Source organism: Barbus barbus, assembly GCF_936440315.1.
Source record: "Barbus barbus genome assembly, chromosome: 1".
Taxonomy (NCBI): Eukaryota; Metazoa; Chordata; class Actinopteri; order Cypriniformes; family Cyprinidae; genus Barbus; species Barbus barbus.
The window spans coordinates 28,151,667-28,171,324 of NC_136729.1; positions in this window are offsets into that span (position 1 = coordinate 28,151,667).

Genomic DNA, 19,658 nt, shown 5'->3' on the forward strand with positions numbered 1-19,658 from the left:
TGCGTATTTGGTGAGTATAGTAATGCGTAGTTGGCGTGCTGTCCTGGGGAAGGGCTCCGGGCTCAGGAATGGCCCGAACCCAGAGTATAGCTGGGAAGCTATAAAAGATAAATAAAAAAAATGCCTAATATCAGGTCATATATAGATATAGTTAATAATAATAATAATAATAATAATAATAGAAATAATAATTATAACTGTTATTATTAGTAGTATTAAGACAAGGCTATTAAGACATTAGCAAAATCTTTGTAGCTCCATATTCTAACGCTGTAAGACATGTGTGCTACAAGTAAAATACAAACATATTCATTCACATGGAATTGAAGGATGTGCCACCATATCTGACCACTAATCCAGCATTGTCCCTGGGGTCCCAGGCTTGTGCAGCAGAGTGCTTCTCTGGCTGAATCCTAAAACAGCCCTCCCTCCCAGCTGCCTGCCTGCCAATAATGTAGCACTTGTTCACCCCTACACTTCCATTAGCACTTCACCAACACAGAAAAGGAAGAGAGAAACTGAGAGAAACAGAGAGAGAGAGAGTTAAAGGGAGAAATGGGGCGAGCACACTATTGAAATTAGTCCTTTGCCCATTATTGATGTATTGGTGCTTGAGAGATGGTGAGAAAGAAAATGTAAGTGTGCTCAATGTGGTTGAAAAACAAGATGAGAAAGTATATGAGATTGAGAGGGAGAAATCGAGAGAATGTAAGAGGCTGAGTATCAGACAGAGAGGGTTTGAATAGTAAGCCGTCCTTCTGTTGTAGGAAGATACTCATCAGTCAAGTACTTCGACAACATTTCCCAATATATTTTATAAGAGAGTCAGATATCCATTGTTAACCCATGCAGCATGACTGGAATTTTTGTTTTCCCTGTACATTCCATTGTATTGCTCTCCTCGTTTTTGTGTTTTTGTAAAGATGGTCAGCTGCTTGTCCTTGACAACAAGACTAGTGTCAGTGTTTACCTTTCGATTCACAATCCAAACCTTTACACAGCATAATGCTTTCGCTGAATACACTCCGTCTCGGTATGTATGTCCATAAACACACACTCATGATGAGCTCAGAGTGCATATATTTGAACATTTCTCTTATGAATGTAAAGCTGTGTACACACGCACACACACACACACAAACACACAGATTTTTTTTCATGGGGAATTTCCATAGATGTATATTCCATAGATATATATTTGTTCCATAGATATATATTTGCTTAGCAAAGATGGACTGAACTGATAAAACATAGTAAAAAGTTTTATGCTTATGAATTCACATTTTCTATTTGAAATAAATGTAATTTTTGAACTTTATATTAATCAATGACTTCTGAGAAAAAAAAAAAAAAACAGTTTTGAGAAAAATACTAAGCAGTCCTGTTTTCAAAATTGATAATAATAAAAACTGCTTCCTGAGCATATAATCATGCTTTTTGAAGGATAGTGTGACACTAAATACTGGAGCAATGGCTGCTGAATATTCAGCTTTCTGGAATAAACTACATTTTACAATATTACTGTTTTTAATTGATTTATGACAATAAATACCTAACTTATACATGCACACATCTATAACTTAGTTATAGATGTAAATAAATAAGGTAAGTGTAAATATGTGAACATAAATAAGTGTTTTGACAAAGACCGAGAGTGGCATGATCATTCATTATAACCTTGATCATGATGACTCAGTAAATGCCACAACTGGCACTAACTGTAAATGAATCTCATCAGAGTCTGTCACTAATGATGAGTGCCTTTTATGGTCCTTCGGGTCTGAACCATCTGCACCCGTCACTCCTTAAAAGCGTACAGAAGCCCTTCTTGACAGTGTGACAGCAGGGTACATCTAATGCCTGCTTTAATAATAGATAATAACCATTATACACCACTGTCGATTTAAAATACAAGCAAATGACTGAACTATATAATGGCCTGCATTATCTGCAGGCTTTAATTTCTAGGTAATTCCATAATCCCAAAGATAAACTGTCATATTCAGAAAGCAGTTAAAGATAAACCATGGCCTTGTGGTTTGAATTTGAAAAAAATTACTTCATGGAGATGTTGTGTGAAAGTAAACTTGACTTGACTGAGATATGGTATTCAGAGTTGGACAACTGTATCACCTTTAGTAAGAGAAACAGAAAAGCACATAAACAGTCAGAAGCCTATTTTTTTGTCTTTTATTCATGGAGAGCTGTGACGTACTGTCAGTGCATGGACCAAGGTCTCTTCAGGTTCCCTTGTCAGCTGGCTGATGCTATCTAAAATCTCACTTCTCTTGTGCCGTTGCACAGCATTTAGCAGAAAGCACAATGAGATATTTATGATCTCTGGGAGGCTGTGTCTGCTGCTGGCCAGTCTCGAGAGTAAGAAAGCTAGTTATGCCAGGGTGACAGCAATTCTGTCTAATTCATGAGCAAGCAATGTGATATTAATGCATGTGGCACGGTAGATGTAGCCTGCAATGTAATTTAAAGCAACACAGCTAATGGCACTCGGACTTACTCCATCATGTCCATGCTATTTTTCCACCACTAAAACCAAAGAGGCTACAATATTCAAGCCCCCCCCCCCCCCCCCCCCCCACAGTCTGTCTGCTTTCCTTGAGTGACCTGCAACTTAGTTCAGAAATTTCAAGTTCAAATAGTTTTGTGTTATATTTTGTATGACACAGAAATAGACATAAAAACACTCAGTTTATTGGTAATGTCAATGGCAGATGGAAGTTTTAGGAAAACCACATTTCTACAGTTACATTCTATGCCTAATTTAATTCCACAAATTATACTCTGGCTTTCCAACGATCTTGCCTTGATAAATGTGCCGCTACACAACAAAGACTGACTTAATATGTTCAACTCTGATAGTTTCTGAACATCCAGTCCTTGGCCCTCACTGTTGTAATCAGAATATGTAGAATAGACTCTGAAAGCCTTATTGACCTTTTCACAAATCTGCTCACAATATAAAGGTTTATGTCAATAGATCAAAATGTAATTTCATTTGCAGTGGAGCAACACCTACAGCTACATCTTTGAAGACTTAAAGAGTTAGTTCACCCCAAAATTAAAATTATGTCATTAATTACTGTTATTTATTATTACTGTTATTATTATGAGAACATTTCAATTGCGTTGCTGTCTATGGAGGGTCAGATAACTCTCCGATTTCATCAAAAATATCTTAATTTGTGTTCCAAAGATGAACTTACTGGTTTGGAACGACATGAGGGTGAGTAATTAATGACATAATTTTCATTTTGGGGTGAATTAACCCTTTAAATGCAGAAGTTTTACTCTCCTTGACATAAACTTACAAAGCTTTGCCTTTTTACCTGATATTATTTACTACCACCCAAACATTTGGGGTTGGTAATTTTTTTAATTTATTTTTATATTTGAAATAATTATCTTATGCTTACCAGTGCTGTATTTTGATTAAAATGTGCAGAGATATTGTGAAATGTTATAATTAACAAAATACATAATACAAATAATCAATTTTTTCTATTTTAATATAGTTTAAAATGCAATTTATTCATGTGATGGCAAAGCTGAATTTTCAGCAGCCATTACTCCAGTTTTCAGTGTCACATGATTCTTCAGAAATCAAGAATTCTTCAGAAACTGATATTAAAACAGTAGTGCTGTTTAATATTCTTATGAATATTATATGTATTAGGATTCTTTGATCAAAGTTTCAAAGAACAGCATTTATTTTGAATGGAAATCTTTTTTTGAAATATTTTGACATAAAAGTCTACTGTCTACTGTCACATTTGATCTATTTAATGCATCCTTGCTGAAAAACGTATTGATTTCTAAAAAAATAAAAATACATTGACCACAAACTTTTGAACAGTAGTCTGTATTTCAACAACAACCATACAAAATGCAATTTATTTACCCAAGAGGACAACACAATTCAAAGCCTGAGTCTTGCTTTTGCAAATTTCACCATAGTAGAGGAGAAAAAAAAAGACTAAATTTATCTGCTTGTGTACATGTCTTCATATTATATGCTGGTCCCCTGGATGAGATAGAAAAAAAGAGAGCTAATAATTTTGATGTGTCACACGTTGCAGCCAGATGGTTTCATGTTCTGTCTTGAGAATGGCTCTTCACTTCTTTTGTTATGCTAAATTGAACAAGGTTGAGTACGACACCATCCCGTTCCTACTGTGACATGGACACATTTATTTTGTTTTGATTGTCCAGACAAATGTTTGATATCATAGGAAGCTGAACAGGGAAATTGTGCATGTTTGGGTTTTTGTAATTCTCATAATTCCAGATTCACAAGTGTATGTCAGTTTTAGATTTAGATCAGTATTGCACAGAACATTTTGTATAATGTCATGTGTACCTGCATTTAGGACTCGTCCACACTCATGTTTCATCTATCAGGCATATCTGAATCTGCAATAAACATTTTCAGGAAACAGAGGTCACTGTGGTAATGTAATCCTCTCACTCGCCAGCACAGAATCTGCTGAGAGAGAAAGACTGAAAGCGAGAGAGAATGATAACGAGAAAGCAGCAGGGGAAAGGCATCTTAAAGGGATAGTTCACCCAAAAATTAAAATTATGTCACCATTTACTCACTCTCATGTAATTCCGAACCTGTATGACTACCTTTTTTTTTTATGGGGAACAGAAAATAAGTGGTGGGTCACTACTGAATTTCATTGTAAGCCATATAGATTTGTAATGACAAGGTGAGGAAATTTTGCAGCAATGCCATAGGACAACTATTGTAGGCGTTCTTAGAAAGAAGTGTAAAGAAAATCATTTTTCAAAAGAACCTTTTCCACTATGTTGAAAGAATGTTTTGTGCAATGTGAAGGTTTCATGGAACCATAGATGGTTCCAATAAACATTTATTTTTAAAAGTGTATCTCCTATTTTATCAAAATGTCTCTCTGAATCTTAATAATCAGATGAACAGAAGCTGAGCTTAAGACAGAATGTATGGATCTCTACCTCAGACTAGACAGAGAAACAGACCACAGCTTTAAATTAACATGCTTAAGCTTGGAGTAAGAGAGCCTTAGCAACCTGCTGCAAGCTCCCCTTATCATCCAAAATAACAGGCACCCGGGAGGAAAAATCACTTTGACATTAAGATGAAGACAGGTGAGAAAGAGGGTCATTAATTAATAAGTAAATAGATAAGACTGCTCACTCAGTGAGGAGACCGGGTGTGCAGAGCTTTGCAACAGTGTGCGCATGCCAAGATGGATTCTAGGACACATTATGAACACTACGCCCACTCTCTCTCAATCTTAATGTCAAAATACAATAGATTAATTTTCACCTATGCCATTATAAATCCACGCAAGCAGCGGAGTTTGAATGTAGCTTGTTGCTGTGTACAGAATCATGGGAGCGTCTTTAAGTGCTTAATGGACACTTAAAAGGAGGCTGTATGCTGTGAGATGACATGATAACTCTCTCAGACGCAGAATGTGAAAGCTGCTTATTAATGAAGGGATGCCTCAGAAGTGCTTCAGTAGGACATATGTGCCAAACACAAGGTGTCCTGTTGACAGAGGCTCTTTTAAATGATTAGGGAAATCATCACGTGCAGTCTCTTCATGGTATTTATTTGCACTGGAGAGGCTCAGATTACTACCATTTGTTCTCAGCATGGTGAAACTAAAACAGCGGGTCCCCCTTCAAAGCTTTGTATCAGCGTCATTCAATATCTCTCTCTTCCCTTATCGTCCTTTCCCCTGACATTCTTTCTTTTTGTTCATTCATTGTAAAAAGTGATTAATATAAAAAAAAATAAGTTAATTGAATTGTCAGGTTCACTTAACAAATTTTTTATTATTATTGTGGCGGGAAGAACAAACGACAGGCACAGTGGGTGTGGCCTCTTTTATTAAACAGAAATAATAAAATAAAGTGTCCAAAGGGGATAAAGTGTCCAAAATAAACAGGGGCTCTGGTGTCCTCGTCGTGCTGCGGGGCTTGTGAAGGAGGGCAGTCTTCTGGAAGGAAGGGTCCAGGTAAGGGGCGGAGTTCGGCTTCGTCTACCTCTTGGCCCACAGCACTACTCGACGGGGCTAGTCGGCCCGGCATCCTGGCCCGACGGCCGTCTCACGGGGGCGGTTTCGTTCGGACTGCGGGTCCGGCAGCTCATGTCTCTGGCGGTGCGGGAGTCCCCTCTACGCTCCCTTCCTGGACCCACGAGGACACCAGCGTGCATGCACGGGGAAGAGACCGGTCTCTCGAGGAGAGGCGTGCTCGGCATTTAAACAGCGGCAGTGATGAGGCTCTATTCGGGTCAGCTGCGCCTCATCACATGCCACCAGCCCTGGCTATTTCAGCGCCCCTCCTCTCTCACACACCCACTCCCGTCGGGAGCCTGGTGAAGGCCGGCGAACAAGGGACGGGGTGGTGATGATAATAAGGGGGAGCCAGCAACTCGTCACATTATTTACTTGATAATTTTAAGGCAAGGGGCTTCCTCAATTTTTTTAAGTTTAGTCAACTTATCACTTTTTACAGTGTTATAATATTGCTCACATTGATCTCTGTGCATCTCACCAAACAATCGTTCCCTCCTTTTTGCCAGAGTACTTCAAAGAGTTACAATTAGTGTTGAGAATGAATGAATGCTGGTAACATATTATTACTATGGATGTCCCGATCAGGTTTTTTTGTTGCCAATACGAGTCATTGAATATTGAGTATCTGCCAATAGCGAGTTCTGCAATATTTCTATAGTGTTTGATGCACAATTCAAGTAGGCTACATTAAAGTTATTAAAATAAACCCAATGTATACAGAGTTGTGCAGAGAGTAAAAATATAATATAATATATAATTAATATATTCTCTCTCTCAATACACACTATATAAAAAATTTGGTAGATGTAAACCTTACAATGGTAAACATTGTATACAGACTGTGTGGTCACAATTATGAATATGGGACTGCTGCTGTAAACTTCTTGTATTTTATATGGACAATAACACAATAATTGCAACATGTGGTTAGAAAGCATTAAGCTTGTGTGTTAGAACGCCAGTCTTATCAGTAAAATCTGAAGCAAGACGCAACACATAGCAGCGCACTATCACATAGCTATCTAGCTAGCTAGCTAGGGTTGAAACTGAACTCTGCAGGACAGCGGACAGCGGCTCTCTATGAACAAATTTGCCTATTAAAACCATCTTATCGCTAATTATATTGCTAAACATACTGAGAAACTATCATTGTAATATTAGGGAACCAAAACCTTTATTTAGTTATTTAGCCTATCTTGTATTTGTTCATATTATCATGTGACAAACAAAAGGAACATCTGGGGTAAGCGCATAGGGAGACATCACTAATTAGTGGTTACCTGTTGCTGAAATTGGAAGAGTCCCACTGCAGTCTCAAACCAGAAGCATACTGTCACCACTATTCTCCCTGTCCTCCCTACTGTGTCCATCTGGAGAAAGGCTGGGGAGAACAGACCAATTTCAGGAGCTTCTGTTTACAGAGGCATATGGAGATTACTTTCTTTTTCATTTCAGTCATCATCAGACCAACCAGGCATTGGATGATAGTTTTAGAGAGAGAGAGAGAGAGGGGGGTGGATAAGGGGGCCAGCCCTTGAGAGCAGAGCTGCGAGATGCTCCTGGTTGTTTATATGCCATTCAGGCTGCAGTGCCCAGAGAAGTGTACAGTACGTGCAACAGCTCAAGAGTTCTAATTATAATCCTTTTATAGGATGGTGCTCTTGTTGCCATAGTCTTCCCGAGTTACTCAGTGGCAGCAGTCAGAGGTCATATGGAACTGGAATTGACATAAGTGATGAGTTTGTTGTTGAGGATTAGTGCTATTCAAATGCTGAAAACAACACGGGGAACAGCGGGGGGAGCAAGGGTTTAGTATCTGATTAACTGTATTACCTCTCTTACATCCGCTTCCGCTCACTCAGACCTTACTCGCTCAATTAGCTTCTTTGTATGTACATCGGAATCTGCTTTCAATCTATTTTCATCAACTGTCAATCCCTAACCTCCACCTAACCCTGCCTTCGTTCTCTTTAAAGCCCATAGACAGCCCAGACAGCAAGGAAGATTAAAGTGAACGGACATTAAAGGTCCCATATAGTCAAAACTGACATTTCCTGGCTTTTTTCATGATAACAGGGGTCTAGGGGCTATGTAATTACCATACAAGTTTCAAATCGGTCAGTCCACAGTAAAATGCACACAGTCTGCATAAAGTAGCTGTGTTTTTTCACGATCCCTTGTGACTTCCGTAAAAATGTGACATCCGATCTACTCATGGGTAGATAGTATTTATAGAGTTGTAACTTTGTAGTTTTAGTTACTTTTTCTTATTTGTAAGTCGCTTTGGACAAAAGTGTCTGCTAAATGACAAAAGTAAAAAAATAAAGAGTGTAAAGACCATCGACTCTACCGTGCGACTCCACCGGGCAGGGACACCAGCAAGGGATAGTAGTATCGCTTTTTAATACATTTTTTCATTTATATGTTTATTATTGAAATGTTGTTATATGCATGTGTCAATTTTATTTAATTTCTTTATTTTCTTAAATATGTGGGTAGATAGTATTTATAGAGTTGTAACTTTTTAGTTTTAGTTACTTTTTCTTATTTGTAAGTCGCTTTGGACAAAAGCGTCTGCTAAATGACAAAAGTAAAGTAAGTAAAGTACTCAGTCACCGCCTTCAGTCACCATCCCGAGCACCGCCCACCCTCCTTTTGCCAAACCCCCAGACAGTATCGCATCCATGCCATTGCTGAGCAACAACACGAAAACATGTCGAAAAGGTTAACTTTAAAGGACGAAACCAGATCGGCTGACCTGTAACGTTACACGCTCAATTAAAGAATGGACGATCTGACAGGATTGTTACTATGAGTGGATCACAGCTAACATGTATAGTAAAGACAAACTCACCGTGTCTATCTAGTCATGATGAAGATGTACATACATTTCAATTTCAGCAGGCAACTATTTTTACAGCTACATTATTATTCCAGCCACAATTAATCACAACAATGTATATACAATTACAAATGATTATATATAAATTGTCAGTTTGTTGTTTTACACACATGCACACTGATATTATTTCATAAAAGAAATCTTCAGACGCGCCCATAACAACAAAAGACAATACTTTATTGAACCTTTTCTGATAAGAAGCGTGTGCTGCAAACGTGAGCATTTTTGACGAACTTTTCTGTCCTGTCCGCTCGTTTTATCGCGTTTAACCACAGCTGTATTTTTTTTTTTGTCTGGCAGTGGCAGCAGGTATGTGATCAAATTTCTAATTTGAGGCTGTATTACATCAATTCTGGCACCCAACATCACAACAAGATGATATTATGAAGCTGAATCTGCGCTGGTTTGTTTTACTTCCAGCTTAGCTCGGTGACGTAATTGTGACGTTGGCCCTACATGACCCTAGTTACCTGTGGATGGCCTAGCCGTGCTTCACTCAGAAAACAACAAGCCAATCAGAAGAGATGCTCATGAATATTGAGTAGACAGGCCAAATCTACCTGTTTTTACCAGAGCTCATGAGAGAAGAGCTGTAAAAATATATTGAGATGGTTTGTTGGTACTTATACCGCGAATATATATTTTTAAGGACATAAAAACCTAAAATAAAACTCCAGAAAGGTGTACAGTATGGGACCTTGCTCTAGAGCTTTTCTCTAGTCAGCCGTTGCAGCACTGCCCGCAAGGCAACAGGTGCCCAAGGGATTTGGCCAGGTCTCCAAAGCTGAAATGTCCAAAAATCCCCCTTGTAATGGGGTGGCCTTCAGCAAGGTTTTTTTTTTTATCAAACTGCTTGAATTGGCACAACAGTACAGCTCCCTGGGACATCTATTTATCGCAATGATTGAAAGTAGTGGTCAATTACATGTGCCTGACAGTGTTTGAAAGGGAAGTTTGAATGGCAGATCTCATTACAGTTCAAATTCTAGAATAAACTTTAATTTCAAAGGTCTGAATGAAGTCTGATGAAAGCAGTGTTTTAGGCTATAGTAAGAAAATGATGGAACCTGGCAAATATGATAAAATATCAAATTATGGATATGCGCAAAAAAGTCCATCCCATTAAATTTCTCTTGCATTCCTTGCAAACTTCAAAAGCTTCTTCTCTGATGCTTTGTAAATACAGACATTGACACACATGCCCATGTATTCAGACTGAATACATAAACTCCGCCTTGGGCTGTTTTCTGTTTGACCGTATTTGCTCGAGGTGATCTTAGTGCGCACCTCTATTCTCAAATGTGCCAAATAAAAGGAAGGAGCTCTGCATTTTTCTGACCATAAGACATGCCCACACCTTTTTAGATGGCCCCACTTTAGAAAATGTGCCTTAGATCTTCAAAGCCCAAGGCATCATACCCAGCTCAATACCTGATCCAGCACCTCTCTCCACTGCAAGCCAGATATTATCATGACAAAACCATTCTGCAGCCTCTCGGAACCCTGATCTTCATTTGCATTTATATTGATGATGGCAACAGGCAGCTCTGCTAAAGCTCACCTCGCCATGAAGCATCATTCCTAAAGGTGACAGGGAAACTTGGATGGTAGGTGACAGAAATACCTATGTAAAAGGAAATAGCATTTGAAAAGAGCTTCCAGAGCATTGCTCAAGGGAATATCGCAACCCATGCTCACTGGAAAAATGTGCCTGTGGCGACATTTCTGCAAAATTATTTTATGTCACTTCTTACATGTTTGGCGACACTTTTCCAAAGTGAAATGTCCAGGAAGTGGAACTAAAAGTGTGTGCAGTTTTATCCAAAACAGATACACGTGAATCTGGCAACATTTTATTACTTTGTTTGTTTTATATGAAGCAGCAGTTTGGAAATGAGGTGTCCGGTGTGTGGTGCTAAAAGGTTAATACTCTATCATGTTTGAAAATAACATGCCACCTACACTAAACCCTACCCTAAACCTAAGTGATAGTTTTGACAAAAGCAAAACTCGTGTTTAACAGAACTGAAACCTGAGTGTTTAGCATTGCAAGTGCACTGCTGTACCAGGTGGGTTGCCGAGCAAGTTTACTATGTCAGATAGCCATGCATATAGAGCTGGCTGTGTGACGTAAACATACAAATGCTTTATTGTACAAATTTAGCACTATGGTGAAAGTTTTTTAAAGTCATAACATAGTCTTGTCCAAGGAACCATAAATATTTTATTAATCAGAGAGCTGTACCTGTAATCTTTGTAAAAATAGATAAAAGTTCTTAGTGTTGTACTGCTACTAGTGGTAATTTTAGCTGGAGTTTTATGTATAGGTATGTTTTTGTAGGTAGAGACACATTTTTCTAAGCACTGGTTGGAATATCGCCAACCTGGAAAAAGCACAAAAAGTGATTCTGGAAAAAAGCAGGATCTCAATGCATTAAATAATGTAATATGTACGGTGGCCCGAGAGAGCTCAACGTGCCGCAACTTCAGAAAACACATGCAAATAGAAAAAGCACCAGCAAATCAAGAAAACATCTTCATCAGTTTGACAGCTGGTGGTGCAAATGCTCATAACACAAACAAATAAAGAAAAACTGCAAATGCTCACAATACAACCAAATAAATTTTATTTGCAGTGCGTCTCTTTGTTTGCTTGTGTTGTATTTGCAGCGTGTGTGTGGTCAAATTGACGAAAGTTGTTTTCTTAATTTGTAGGTGTTTTTTTCTATTTGCAGCACGTTGAGCTCTCTCGGCCACCGTAAATATGGCCATTTTCCAAATATGAAAGGCAGCATGGTTTTAATGGGCTGTTGATTGTGAAATTAAGGGTACAATTACAGCATTTTTTTATTTTTTTTTTTTTAATTTTAGGAGGGAGACAATAAGTCTGGACAAAGGGAAACAGGGAGACAAGACCCATCATGATTGGTCGCTGTTTTCTAGCGATTAACTCTCAAATATACTGCTCTCGCATCCTCAGACAAGTGTTGCCATGGTACTCAATTTCCTGCCAATTTGCACTGAAATTGATTGACACAAAAGATATTGCACAGAATTAGCATCTTTAGCCTGGTCTTATCTACTATTGATTGATGTTATTTGGAAAGAAGGAAAGAAAGGAAAAAGTAATGGAACAGGGATATTAATTTCCAATTGAGGTTCAATGTCATTTTTTTCTCCACAAGATGTGACTGAGATCCCCTTTAATTTTTGCTTTATTTTCCTCTCTTAGTCGTTTTGATATATATATATTGTTATTCAGAACTAGTTCTTATCCTGTTCTTTTTTAAATCTCAATCACTCAAGATTCCTCACATAAGGATCTTCTATTCGACTGAAATGACACACACACACACGCGCACACACACGCGCACACACACACACACACACACACACACACACACTCTCCATAGCCGTAATGGTTTTTATACTGAACAAACTGTGTGTGCTATTGCCCTACACCAACCCTACACCTAAACTTAGCCCTCACAGGAGACTTTGTGCATTTTTAGATTTTCAAAAAAAACACCATTTAGTATGTTTTTTAAGCCTTTTGAATTACGGGGACATAGGCAGTGTCCTCATAAACCACCTTCATATTGTAATACCTCTGTCATACCCATGTCATTATACAAATTTGTGTCCTCATAAACCACATAAACATGCACACACACACACACACACACACACACACACACACACACACACACACATTGATGAGTCTAAGTTCGTCTGTTTATACACAAAAGAATTTAGTCAAATTATTTCCCTTGCTCTCACTAAAGCCTACTCATCCATAGCCTCCAGTTGCAAACTTGTCCAAGAGCCCAGATGACTCAAACCCAGTGAAGTCCAGGGTCTGCTCAGCCTGGTTTTCCACCTTCTGTTTCAACAAATTTCAGCCACTTACAATCATCCAGTGGGATAAAACAACTGTAGCTGCTGTAAATAAGCATGTCCCTCGATCTGAGCTGAAGCACTTCACATCTGTTGAGAATCTTTCTATTTTACTCCTTCAGACAGACCCCAAAGACCAAAACTTGTTTATAGGAACTGCTTGGAATCTTACAAACATGCATCTCCGCTCACAAAGGTACCATAAAAATTTATATTTACCGATTGCAATTTTAAAACCAGTGTTACGCACTCAGCCAATAAATCCAATTTCCTGCCGGTTTGGCCACTTTAACTTGAATTTACATCCACGAATTGAGAGAACAATTTCTTAAATTCAGAATTTTGCACCACCCTAGTCAGTGAGAAACAACTGTACATCTATATAGTAACTAATTTTCAGGACAATGATAAAAATAATTTTAAATCACATATCAATTTTCAGAATGTTTATTAGGCCATCAAACAGGTGGAGAACTTTAGGTGGAGTGTTGGTTTTAGCCTTAATATACACTTCTCATGAGAGTCTCTCTTTATCCGTAAAGCTCATCTCCCTCTGCTCTACTCTTCCCCTCTTAACCCCATAACTGTCACCTGCCCGTATACGGGCAACCTAAATTTACTTCACTATTTTACAATTAAATCCTAATCTAATCAAACTATACAAACGATATATCATTGGAAAGGTCTAAGACTCCTAAATAGATATTTTTCCACCTTTTTTGTTAAAAAATTATGTAGGCAAATGAATAGATTAATTTATGACAAGAGTGCACCTGAAAAATCTACATCAACAGGAGTTCTGACATTTTTCCTAGTTGCCTTTTTCCCTCTCACGCTTTAGAAATCATAAGAAATTATATAGTTGAAAACTTAAAATCTCAAAATTCATCCTTTGAAACCCATTTTAAAATCAGACATTGCATTACCATGGAAATGGTACATAAAAATCATGTTACAAAATGTTTTCGTTCATGAATTATAAACATTTAAGTTTGAATAGTGCTCTATAATCTCTATGTTCAAAACTGTGAGTGACAGTTAAAGGGGTTTTAATGTAACATCACTCATTAAACATCCTCTCAAGTATCCATTAGCCTCCTTCTTCTCCCCTGACACTGTAAAAAAAAATTGAGTGCTCTTTTGTGATCTTGAGTGTGGTGGCTCAACATTAATTCAGTTTTAGGCCAATTTTAGTAACATAAATATCTAAAACACCAGATACACTAATGCCACTAGAGGCAACTCACAATATTAGGAGCCGAGGGTATATAAACTTTTGAAGAGGATCATTTGCGTAATTTCAGTTATTTTTTGGCTTGCAGGAATATAAACAAACATCTTATACAGAGGGGTAAGTACATGCATATGGTAATTGTTTATTGGCCAAGGCCAACAATAAAGTGCTGTAAAATGTGAAAAATTTAAAATAATAAGCGTTACTTGGAGTGGAAGTATGTCATATGCAAAGGTGGAGGAATAAACATACAATAGGGGATTTACCCTTTAGGAACAGCACGTGTTTGAGCCAGGGAAAAGCAAACTACTGTATGTGGAATAAAGGAAAGATTAAGTTCTCTGTGCTTTGTCTGACCACAGAGAATATTATGACGTTTTCTGTGATCACCTGGTAGCCTGTAGCTGAATTAATGTCCTACTGCATATATGGTACATAAAATGACAGATTCAGAGTAAAAAAAATGTATACTTTTAGTTCTGGGCTGTTTTTTTTTTCTTTTCATACTTTTAAAGTTAAACACAAATTCAGAGCTTGAGGCAGACCAATCTGTATCTCACAATGAGTGGAATTGAATGTTGTTGCGATACAAAGGGATGTCAACAACCTGTCAGTCTGACAAAACTCCCTGCCCACAACAGTGAGAGCTAAAAGCTTCCTCTCTTCTCGCTACACAATGTTTTACCTTTCAACCATCCTTTTCCCCAACCACCTGTTTACTTCCTACTCTCATTTTCTTTGCTCTGAGAGCTCATACTCCTTATTACCCGTTATTGGAAAAAAAGACCTGTCATTACCTCCTCAGAGCTGGCAGGCAGAAACACAGCAAAACCATGTTTTCCCCATCTGTGTGGGAGAGAAAACAAGGCAGTCATTACTGACCTGGCATTCAAGTACTACCATGCTGCTTTTGGAGCTTCTGATATACCTGCAAAAACAGGTGAAGGAAACACTAGTGGAGACTGTATCACAGAATCATACTTGGCAGTGAGCAGCAGTCCACAATCAAAAGCACTTTGAGGTGATGCTTTTGCCTCAAACCACCAATAACTGCAGATCCTGGGAAGGAATTTACTTGGTTTTAGTTTTTAAATTAAGATTTCAGTAAAAACAGCAGAACACCATGGGAGAGAAGAATACCATGCAGAGAAGAAGAGTTCAGACTCAGATAAACATACACTCAACATGACCTTTGCAGCCGTTGTGGTGTTGACAACATCTTGGAGTGCTTCTCTCCAAGCTGAGTACAGCTTCAGTTTAGCCTTGCGATCCCTGCCACACTTGAGGAAAATAAGGTGCTTTCTCTGTCTCCCTCCTGAACTAGAATATAAAAAAAGGTCAGAGAGTACAGGGATATCCAGATGCTCCTCCTGAGCTCCTCCAAGGTCTCAACTAGGACCAGACCTGAGCCATGTGAACTCTCTTCATGTAAGACCTGTCCACGGGTGTACAACCTAAATCCTCTGACCCATTACCATCATCCTCTCTTTTTATTAGGACTGGGCTGAACCTAAGAAGGAACCGAGAGACCAAGCTTTCTCGATGTCAGTGCTGCAACGGAATTCTGCCTTCACTTAAAGCACGCTCTTAAGGCATGTGTTTCAAGACCAATTGGCATTTTGTATGTGAAAATATGGATAGGGATAGGGTTCACCTAAAGGCAAAATGCTGTTGAGAGAAAGCATCAGACAAATAGCAGAATAATGTTGCAACTTCATAAAATGCAGACACACCATTAACCTAGTCTGACTAAACTTTTCATTTCAGACAGTACTAGAAAATGGAACACAGAGGCTGATATGCAATAACAAATACAGACAGTATTTCATAGCAAAGTAAGAAAACCAGGAAGACAGTCTCAGTCCCAGTGATATGGAGGAGAAGCCCCCAGGTAAATATAATGCTGCTGATTTAGAGGTAATTTTCTTAGTGCAATATACTGCCCTTGGATCTGCCTGTCTTCTGTAGATTATCTCCCTGTGTTGTTTGCCCAGTGGTAATCTTAGAAAGATATGTTTAAGAATTAATGGACACATTACTGTGCACTGCACTATATTATGTACATATGTGGGTGTTTCTTCAACTATAGATCTCTTAGCCTTGTGGAAAAAGAAACACTCAAAGAAACAGTTTAATTTGTTGTTTTCTAACAATATTTTTTTACCACTCCATAAATTAGCAAATATTGTCAAGAGGCAGGAAAAAAAAAAAAACTTTTGAATATAGATAGAAAAATAACGGTTGAGTTTGGTGTATGTATGTGCTACTGAAGTGGAGATTTCTTGCTTTTTTTTAATGTATTGAATTTTATTTATTTTTTAATGTATTGAAATTGAATAAAATATGCATTGTAATTGGAATCTACAAACACAAATAGATAATGTAACTATTGTATTTTGAATGTTTTCTTTCAACTAGCCTGAAACAACACAATATGAAAATCCAAATAGCCCAACATCTCAAAATTGTCCAGTGCATTTAAATAAACAATATTTTGAAGTCATGATTTCATATCAAATTTTTGGAATAAAATGGCTCTTTGTCCAAAATTAGCAAGAATTAGTCTTATTAATAATTAGAATCCTAAATACTCACAATTAAATATGTTCACAACTGAAGCCCGATTTAACAAAAAGCTTGAAATAAAATCATTGTTGAAAGTTGATAGTTGCCCTTTCTTCTTATTCTTGTTTTTATTTTTATTTTTTTGCTGTCTTTGTACTTTACATATCCAATACATCTCCACCATACTCTTCACATAGACTGTATACATAGATTATGTTTTTGGAAATGATTAAAACCATGTAAAAACTGATAAATCAATTTCAAAAGCAGCTTTAAGGTGACATTCACAATACAACAACAAAAACGTGAACTCTGTAAATTGGAATATAACACCCATATATAATACAGTATCTCTTGTTGCATAGGGGAGCTCAGTTTGATAGCTGTAGTGTGGGGAAGTGAAATAAAGGAAGGCTTTCCACTACAAAAGCAATTTTATCAATACAATAAACTGAATGAATGAAAGACAAGCAACAGACTGAGAGAAAAAAAAAAATGCTAGAAGGAGAGGTGGAGAAGATCATTTTCATATCTGAATATCTGCACAGTAAATTCCCCAGTGTTAAATCAACACTGCTCGGTGTACATTTGGGAACCATGTACACCGAGCAGTGCTGATTTAACACCATGAAATTACTGTGTGGAGTTTTAAATAATCAGGTGCAGAACCTCTTAAGCCAAATATACTGTATATCATAATTGACAATCTGTAGCAATTCTTTTAGTGCTGGCATGGCATGGTTCTGCTTTGGGCAAAATCTCCTCGTACATTCATGTCTAGTCAGAACGGGGAGAGCTGTGATTAAACTTAAAAAGTTTAAATTATTCAATTATTTAAAAAAGTATATTTAAATAATTAACATGAGATACTATAACAAACAGACTCAGTCAGGAACCTCTGGGTGCACAATTTAACAAGACATTTGTTAGCAAGGTCTAGAGGTCAGGAGCTTGTCTGATAATAGGTGGATCTGGTTGCTTGATTTCAGACAAAACCACTTTATATCTTAATTGACTATCTGGCTTGTTTTGGCAAGCACCCATTCATGCGGATATCACTGGGCAGAGCAGCAGTAAATTCCCCAAAATATAACCATATTAAACTGCAAACATCCTTCAGTCATCAAACTGATCAACAAATGACTATTAATAGCCTGTGTTGGAGAAGCCTCGGTGTATTAGGAAGTCCTTGATCAGGGACACTTGAAGGGAACGAATCCAACTGGGGAAAAACTAATTAAGGAACAAGCATGAAGCACCAACATACTGTAAACTTCACCCCAGAGACCAAACAAATGACCAGCTTTAGGTATTTCACCTTTCTTAAAAGAAATAATCATTGTTCTAGCACCTTTATTTTTAAGAGTGTGGGGCCACCCTGAAAGTTAGCTGGGGCCCCCTGCTTGACAGCCACTGACTTAAGAGAGGACTTTTAAATCAGCTGATTGCCACCATTGACTGTGGCTGAACTGTTTTTTTAACACAACAAAAACGTGTCCTTTGCATAAATATCGGTTGCAAATATTGTCAATGTTCCACATGTTGAGAGAAATAAAAACTAATATGATTTTAAACTCTAAGCTCCAGATTCATAGCTCTATTAATTCCACAGGGACTATTAGTAGCTGCCTTTTTACAATACGCAGACCGAGTAAACACTTAGGCTTAATTAAAAAAGTGCAGAGGGCCAGTAGTAGTGGAAATGCATTTAGCGTGAAACATTATAGACTTGGTCGTTATAGGAGAATTGCCACAGGCGCCTATCTTGGAGCCTTTTACCAAAAAACAAGTGCTGTGTGGCTGATAAAAAGCTTCAGTATTCAAGAAAATCTTTAGTGTGTGGGATAGACAAATGTCTCCAACATTTAATTAGCTTTCATGTCTTGATCATTCGTTGAATGTACTCGCTGCATGCATCACCTTACCCTTTGGTCTTTGAATTCTTGCAATTTTGAAATGAGTGTCCAAGTGGTTGATTATCTCAAACAATTAGCCATCATGGCACATTGAAAGCAAGAAGATACCTCAGGGAGCCTTTCTAATTAGAATCGTAGCCATGGTGTAAGACAGTTGGTGTGTATCATGTTAGATAAGATTCAACCAATGATTTCAGCAGGGGACTCATCCTGAGCCAAAATTAATTGTGTATTGCAAGGCCTCTTTGTGGCAGCTCTGCAAGCCCATAGAGCCAATGTCTGCATGAACTTCCTTTCTGTCAGATACCAACAATGACTTTGCATCTTTGTTTTTTTCCCCAGTGTCTCCCTAGTGAACCTGTCCACTTGGAGTTTACTGTGGATAGCTTTTCTCATGGCACATCTCAGAGCATATGGTCAGGGTCTTACTCAGACTCTATGTGGAAAAGAAGTAAGGGAGTGCAGGTGAAAAGGAAAGATTGTATTTTTTTTTAATTCTCATGCCCTTTTTACCCCTTCCTGCATTTTTGCTGAGCCTTAAACGGAGCACTTTTTTTTCCCTCCCCTATTGAGATGTTTGACATTGATCATCTGTATAGCCAGTTAACTGGGCATTTAAGGCACACTGGAAGGTCCATTTCAGCTAATGAGGTCAGGCAGTAAAGTTGATTGCTTGCATAATTCTGTCTTTTTTCTGTCCATCCTTTTTCAATAAAACATGCTTCAGAGGAAGTTCAGCCATAGGGACAGACTTCCTTCTTGACCACTGATGCACAAAAACCTTAAGCTCCTCAATATCAGAGATATAAGCCAAGAGCATGAAAACGCATTTGCTGAATAATTGATCACCCTGCAGCTGATGTAAAATGATACTTTGAATAGACTTCACAGGTGATTTAGAGAGAGGAGGTACATTTTATTTTTGTAAAATCCTACATAAGATAGGCAAAATTAGCAAATGTAGGGATGAGAATTGTGAAGAATTTAATAATTCAGATTTGCATTCCTCAGTTCCATTAACAGTTCTTTCAGGACAGTACATGTGGGAAATATATATG